The following is an 8,278-nucleotide window of genomic DNA, read 5'->3' as shown; positions in this document are numbered from 1 at the left end:
TATTTTGAGATCAGAAGTTATTGTTACCCATATAGTTGACTTATTTTTCTTTAGTTGTAGGATTGAAGGATTGGTATTCTGTATGCACACCTCCGCCACTTGAGTCACACCTCATTACTGGATGTACTTGCATGGAACCAAGTAAATCGTCAATCTTTTTATTGAGAAGTTCTACCTGATTAGAGAGCATGGTGACTGAATCGATGTTATAAACGCCGGTTGTTTTCGTTGGCTTTGTCCTCATAACTTGCCACTGATAGTTATTCAGTGACATCTCCTCTATAAATTCATAGGCATCTTCCGGTGTTTTATTGTTGATGGTTCCGCCAGCAGCTGCGTCAACCATTTGCCGAGTCGAGGGATTCAAGCCATTGTAGAATGTTTGTACTTGAAGCCAAAGCGGTAACCCATGGTGAGGGCACCTTCTCAGTAAGTCCTTGTATCTCTCCCATGCATCGTAAATTGTTTCTAAATCCATCTGCACAAAAGAAGAGATATCATTACGTAATTTAGCCGTTTTGGCCGGCGGAAAATATTTTAGTAAAAATTTCTCGGTCATTTGTTCCCAAGTAGTGATAGACCCTCGTGGTAACGAGTTCAACCACTGTTTAGCTTTGTTTCTCAGTGAAAAGGGAAACAACCGAAGACGTATGGCATCATCAGAAATGCCATTGATTTTAAATGTATCACAAAATTCTAGAAAGTTTGCTAAGTGAGCGTTAGGATCTTCATCCTACAAACCATCAAACTGAACAAACTGCAGTATCATCTGAATAGTGTTAGGTTTTAATTCAAAAGTATTTGCAGATACAGCAGGTCTAACTATGCTAGATTCAGTTCCTGTTAAAGAAGGTTTAGCATAATCATACATAGTACATGGAGCAGGATTTTGATTAGCCATAATTGCAGGAGGTAGCTGATTGCCTTGGTTTTCAGCCATCTCATCGGTTGGGGGTTGAGTATCGCCTTCTTGCTTGTTCTCTGTGTATCGTAAGCTACGCTTTATTTCTCTTTGATTTCTACAGACTGTGCGATCGATTTCTTCGTCAAAAAGTAATGGTCCTGACGGGTTTCTTCTAGTCATAAACCATAAAAACCTGCCAAGAGAAAAAAAAATAAGTAAATTAATAAATAATAATAATAATAACAAGAAAAATAAATGGCTAAAGTAATAAAAATTTAGTGCTCCTAATATTTCAATTCCCCGGCAACGTCACCAAAAACTTGATCGCGTGATTTGTAACAAGTAATAAATATTTATAAAGAAGATCAAACCTAGACTAACTATTATCACGACGAAAAGGCAAGCACACCTATCGAACAATAGTATAGTAATGGCAAGACCGGGATATCGTACCCAAGGGAACCAAAAGTACTAGTAATAACTATCTTTTTATTATCTAGCCTAAGAATAAAAGGGTTTGTTTATTAAACTAATTATCTAAACTAATTAACTAATTTAATTAAAGTAAAGAGAAAATTTGGAAAAAGACTTGAAGAAAAGCATTTGATAAAGACGACACCCAAGGAGGAATCTGTAACGCCCCGTACCCGAGACCGTTGCCGGAGTCGAACACGAGGTGTTAACGGACTTAATTCATTTTAAAATTTCCAGACAAGCTGGCTAACTACATCACAGTCGCTTTAAAAATCATATCTCGAGTTCCAAAACTCGAAATCTAGTTCTGAAAATTTTTCCTGAAACTAGACTCATACATCTATCTACTAATTTTTTTTCAGAATTTTTGGTCGGGCCAATTAGTACAGTTTATTAGTTAAATTCTTCCCTGTTTTAGGGTTTGACTACTCTGACCTCTGTGTATTACGAATTAGATATCTCCCTGTACAGAGCTTCAATGACTATGCCGTTTATCTCTAATAGAACTAGACTCAATACTGAATCTGTACATATAAATCACGACTTATAATTATCTTTTTAAAATTTATGGTAAATTTACAAAGTCATAACAGGGGATCCAAAAATAGCTCTGGCCCTATTTCACAAAAATTTACACATCTCATAAAATATAGCTCATATACCTGTTTTGCTTCTTCCATATGAAAATAGACTCATCAAGCTTCGATTCCATAACTTATTCATTATTTAATTCCATTTCTACTATTTTTAGTGATTTTTCAAATTCACATTACTACTGTTGTCTGAATCTATTTTGTGGTAAATTTTACCTATTTCATGGTTTCCATGGATTAGCTAGCAATTTGATATACATAGCACCAAATATGACCATGATTAGCCATTCCAATGGCTAATCATTACCAAGCATTTCCATACCGCTCAATAACCATATCATAAGACCATATATATCTAATGATTATAATGCTATACTCAAAATATACAAGCCATTTTCGCATGGCTATACGAATATACATTACTAAAAGATACTTAATTAACAACAAAGGTCAGTCCTATACATGCCATTATCAAAGTTCAACTAAAAGAGTACCAAAAAGGGGCTTAGATAGTGTGGATGACTTGACTTTGACACTTCCGAGTCCGATGGTGACGAACAAAATCTATAATACGAGAATTTAAACAATAGAGTAAGCGTTTGATGCTTAGTAAGCTTATAAGTAAGGAAATCATTTGAAATGAAACACAACAGAAATAGCATTCATAAGGATAAATAAATGTCTATGCACAAGATCACATATTCATTTTAATTTACACTTCTATCAATATGTTTACACATTCGAAGTCAAACTTAACTAAATTTCATTTGAATCAATTTCATGTAACTCGAGTGAGCTATAGACTTCATATAACCTTAAGGAATGGCCGGGAGAGCATTATTCGATTACATAATCACAACTTATACTATACAAAATTTTTTCCAATGTATATACGATCCATACCTGGTGATATTAGGGATTATGAGCACATTAATCAGAATTATTACGACAGAATCGCACCTTTCCAAACACAAATACTTTTGGAATTTGGCTCGGATGTAACAACCAGCACGAATGCCTTCGGGACTTAACCCGGTTATAATAACCTGCACAAATGCCTTCGGGACTTAACCCGATTATAATAACCTGCACGAATGTCTTCGGGGCTTAACCCGGTTATAATAACCCGCACGAATGCCTTCGGGACTTAACTCGGTTATAATAACCCGCACGAATGCTATGCACATATATATATCATAACCCATTAGCATTACTAGAAAACAAGTTCAACATGCTTATCAACCCTTACTCTTATGGCTCAACAGCTACATACATGTAATACGATTTCATTTCGTTATTCCACATGAATTCTTTAACCATTCAGCTCCAAGTCATATAAAATAAAAATCATTTGTTTCACTATGTAATTTATATAGAACCATAAGATCACAACTTATCTACTATGCTTTTATATGATACCTATAAAATCATAAACTAAGTTCCGTTACTCAAAGACTTACCTCGGTATATTGGAACGGTTGTGGATTGATTATGCTATTGCTTTCTCTTTTCCCTGATCCAACTTTGATCCCCCTTGCCCTTGAGCTTATTTTTGGCTTAGAATCACCGAATGGTTGCTCCCTTTTTCCCCCTTAGAATCGGCCAAGAAGAAACAAGAATAAAGACTTTGTTTCTTTCACCCATTTCCTTCCTTTAACTATTATTATTCTATATTTTAAAGCCATTTAATAATGGAAAATGCTAAAATAAAATTCATAAATTTTATACTAACTTACAACATGGCCAGCCACTAATAACAAAATGGTTAATTTGACATGCAAAACCCTTCCTTTTAATACTTTCATTATATACCATCTTAAAAATTTGCCTACCACTTTTCATTTTTCTCACACAAGTCCTATTTAATAATTTCATATATAATTGACAAAATTAAAGTATGAAATTTTCACATATGTATGTTCATGCACAATAAACATAGAAAATAACAGTTAATTATTTTTATGACTCAGTTTTGTGGTCCCGAAACCACTTTTCGACTAGGGTCACATTAGGGCTGTCACAACTCTCCCCCACATAGGAAATTTTCGTCCCCGAAAATCTTACCAGTGAACAAGTTAGGATATCGTTATTTCATAGAGTTCTCGGGTTCCCAAGTAGCTTCTTCCATCCCGTGCTTGAGCCATAACACTTTTACTAAAGGAACCTTTTTGTTTCGTAATTCTTTCACTTCACGAGCTAGGATACGAATCGGTTCTTCTTCATAACTCATATCGGATTGAATTTCAACCTCTGATAGATTAATTATGTGCGAAGGATCAGATCTATAACGTCGAAGCATCGAAACATGAAAAACGTTGTGAATCGTTTCAAGTTCAGGGGGTAAAATCAATCTATATGCAACTGGACCAACTCGTTCGGATATTTTATACGGCCCAATGAACCTCGGACTCAATTTTCCCTTACGGCCAAATCTGAGTATCTTTTTCCAAGGTGAAACTTTAAGAAACACTTTATCTCCCACCTGATACTCAATGTCTTTTCGTTTCAAATCCGCGTACGACTTCTGACGATCTGAAGCTATCTTCAGACTTTCACGAATTATTTTTAATTTCTGTTCAACATCTTTAATCAAATCAACTCCGAAAATTTTACTTTCACCGAGCTCAGTCCAAAACAACGGTGTACGGCATTTACAACCGTACAAAGCCTCGTAAGGTGCCATCTTATTGCTTGATTGAAAACTATTGTTGTAAGTGAATTCAATCAAAGGTAAATACCGTTCCCACGAACCACTAAATTCAAGGATGCAACATCTCAACATATCCTCAAGTATCTGAATTATTCGTTTGGATTGACCATCAGTCTGGGGATGAAAAGCGGTGCTAAAATGCAACTTGGTACCCAAAGCTTCTTGCAATTTCTTCCAAAATCGCGAGGTGAATCTCGGATCTCTATCCGACACAATAGAAATAGGTACCCCGTGTAATCTTACAATCTGAGAAACATACAATTCAGCTAGTTTATCTAGTGAATAATCCGTACGTACGGGAATAAAATGAGTCGACTTAGTCAGTCTATCAACAACAACCCAAATCGCATCTTTCTTACTTGCCGACAATGGAAACCCAGATATAAAATCCATCGTGACTCGATCCCATTTCCATTCAGGTATCATGATTGGCTGAAGTAAACCTGTAGGCACTTGATGTTCCGCTTTCACTTGTTGACATATTAAACACTTTGAAACAAAATCGGAAATGTCTCGTTTCATACCATGCCACCAAAACTGACGTCTCAGATCATTGTACATTTTCGTACTCCTCGAGTGAATTGACATTCAGCTACAATGAGCTTCGTTCAGAATCATCGAAATAAGTTCTGAATTTCTTGGAACACACAAACGACTTCTGAACCTTAGACAATCGTTATCATCAATTTGAAACTCTGATTCCATATTTGAAACACATTCAGCTCGTTTTGCAACCAATTCATCATCGACTTTCTGAGCTTCACTAATTTGATGAATCAACAATGGTTTGGCCTTTAATTCTACTACTAACACATTATCGGATAGAACAGACAAGTGTACATTCATCGCTCGTAAAGCAAACAGTGATTTACGACTTAAATCATCCGCAACCATATTAGCCTTTCCCGGGTGATAGTCAATGACAAGCTCATAATCTTTTAACAACTCAAGCCAACGTCTTTGTCACAGATTCAAATCTCTTTGAGTCATCAAATATTTGAGACTTTTGTGATCCGAAAATACATGGCACTTCTCACCAAATAAGTAATGTCGCCATATTTTCAAAGCGAATACGATGGCAGCTAATTCGAGATCATGGGTTGGATAATTTTTCTCATGTGGCTTCAATTGCCTCGACGCATAAGCTACAACTCGACCTTCTTGCATCAATACACAACCCAACCCAAGTAAGGATGCATCACTGTAAATGACAAACTCTTTGCCTGATTCGGCTGCACTAATCTTTGGAGCTACTGATCAAATAAGTTTTAGTTGATCGAAACTTTTCGACATTTTTCGTCCATTCAAACTTAACATCTTTACAAGTAGTTTCGTCATTGGTGTGGCTATCATCGAGAAACCTTTTACAAACCGTCTGTAGTAACCGGTAAGTCCCAAAAAGCTCCGAACCTCAGTAATATTTCTCGGAGGCTTCCAGTTAAGTATGGCTGAAACTTTGCTCGGATCAACTCGAATACCCGATGCAGATACCACATGACCCAAAAAGCTAACTTCTCTCAACCAGAACTCACATTTACTGAACTTAGCATATAACTGCTTATCCCGTAAAATCTGCAACACTAATCTTAGGTGCTCAGCATGTTCGGTTTCATCTCTCGAATAGACCAAAATGTCATCAATAAACACAACTACAAACCGATCCAAATACTGTCTGAAGATCCGATTCATCAAATCCATAAATACCGTAGGGGCATTAGTGAGTCCAAATGGCATCACTAAGAACTCGTAGTGACCGTATCTCGTTCTAAAAGCAGTTTTGGGTATATCTGAATTTCGAACTCGCAACTGATAATAACCCGATCTCAAATCTATCTTTGAAAACACTGAGGCCCCCTTTATTTGATCAAACAAATCATCAATACGCGGTAATGGATATTTATTCTTTATTGTCACTTTATTCAGCTGACGATAGTCGATGCACAACCTCATGGTTCCGTCTTTCTTTTTCACAAACAATACTGGTGCACCCCAAGGTGAAAAACTCAGTCGAGCAAAACCTCTATCCGTCAACTCTTGTAACTGAGTTTTCAATTCTTTCAATTCCATTGGTGCCATACGATACGGAGCCATCGAAATCGGTGTAGTCCCAAGTACAAGTTCGATACCAAACTCTACCTCCCGAACAGGTGGTAACCCTGGTAATTCTTCGGGAAAAACATCCGGATATTCAAAAACCACTGGTACCGATTCAAGTTTCTTTTCTGATTCTTTATTATCAAGTACGTATGCAAGATACGCTTCACACCCCTTTCTCACATATTTTTGACCTAACATCGAGGATATTATTGTTGGCAATCCATTCAAAATAGTAGACTCAAATCGGATTATCTCATTATTTGCACACCTCAAATCAATAGTCTTACTTTTGCAATTCACAACTGCATCATGTACGGTCAACCAATCCAAATCGAGAATAACATCAAATTCATCAAACGGTAAAAGCATCAAGTCGGCCGAAAAACAGGAGCCTCAGATTATTAAGGGGCATTTCTTACACACCTTGTCGACAAGCACATAATGACCCAAGGGATTCGACACTCTAATAACGAACTCAGTAGACTCAACAGGTAAAGTCTTACTGGATGCTAAAGTCTCACATACATAAGAATGAGTAGATCCAGGGTCAATCAAAGCAATCACATCAGTATCAAAGAGAGTGAAAGTACCGGTAATAACATTAGGCGAAGAAGCATCCTCGCATGCACGTATGGCATAAGCTCTAGCAGGATCACGAGCCTCAGATCTGGTGGTAACATCTTTAGACCCTCTCTGACCACTGCTAGCGTTCCCCGTATTCCTCGATGGCCTACCTCGTGCTGTAGTAGCACCCAGTTTCCCACTCTGATTTACATTCTGTTCAGACAGTCTCAGACAATCTTTGATAAAGTGGTCAGCTGATCCGCACTTATAACAGGAGCGGTCATGGAATCTACAACTCCCCGAATGCCATTTACCGTAATACTGGCACTTTGTCCTATCCCGGCGATCATTTCCAACACTGGCAACCAAAGTGACTCGCGTACTCACAGGGGGTCAATCACGATCTCGTCTGGAAAAGCCCGAAGTGTCTTTAGATCAGCCTGGATCATTTCTAAATTTCTTCGATGATTGTTGAAAGGGCTTTCCCAAAGATCTCTTACGAAACTCTCTTGCTTCCACTTCAGTTTTTCTTTTCTCCTTACTGAGCTCTTCGGCCTTGGAAGCTCGCTCGACAAGTACTACAAATTCTCTAATTTCAAGAATGCCAACATACAGTTTTATATCTTCGTTCAACCCATCCTCGAAGCATTTACACATGATAGCCTCGGACGAAACACATTCTCGATCGTATCTACTAAGTCTGACAAACTTTCGCTCATAATCAGTAACTGACATAGAACCCTGCTTAAGCTCAAGAAATTCTTTCCGTTTCTGATCGATGAATCTTTGACTGATATATTTCTTGCGGAACTCGGTTTGAAAGAATTCCCAAGTAACCCATTCTCTTGGCATGACGGAAACCAAAGTATTCCACCAATAATAGGCAGAATCACGTAGCAAAGATATAGCACACTTCAGGCATTCATCGGGTGTGCA

At 37.5% G+C, this 8,278-nt stretch overlaps 1 non-coding gene across 1 annotated transcript; it reads left to right on the top strand.

Annotated features, from left to right (window-relative positions):
* The first annotated feature begins 404 nt into the window (after positions 1-404).
* LOC128295914 (small nucleolar RNA R71) lies at positions 405-511 on the top strand. Its single transcript, XR_008286463.1, has one exon. It is a non-coding gene; the product is annotated as a small nucleolar RNA R71 (small nucleolar RNA).
* The last annotated feature ends 7,767 nt before the right edge of the window (positions 512-8,278 follow it).

This window comes from Gossypium arboreum, chromosome 7 (assembly GCF_025698485.1).
Source record: "Gossypium arboreum isolate Shixiya-1 chromosome 7, ASM2569848v2, whole genome shotgun sequence".
NCBI classification, from domain to species: domain Eukaryota; kingdom Viridiplantae; phylum Streptophyta; class Magnoliopsida; order Malvales; family Malvaceae; genus Gossypium; species Gossypium arboreum.
The sequence above is the reverse complement of the archived record's forward strand: the minus strand, read 5'-3'. Positions and strand labels throughout refer to the sequence as shown.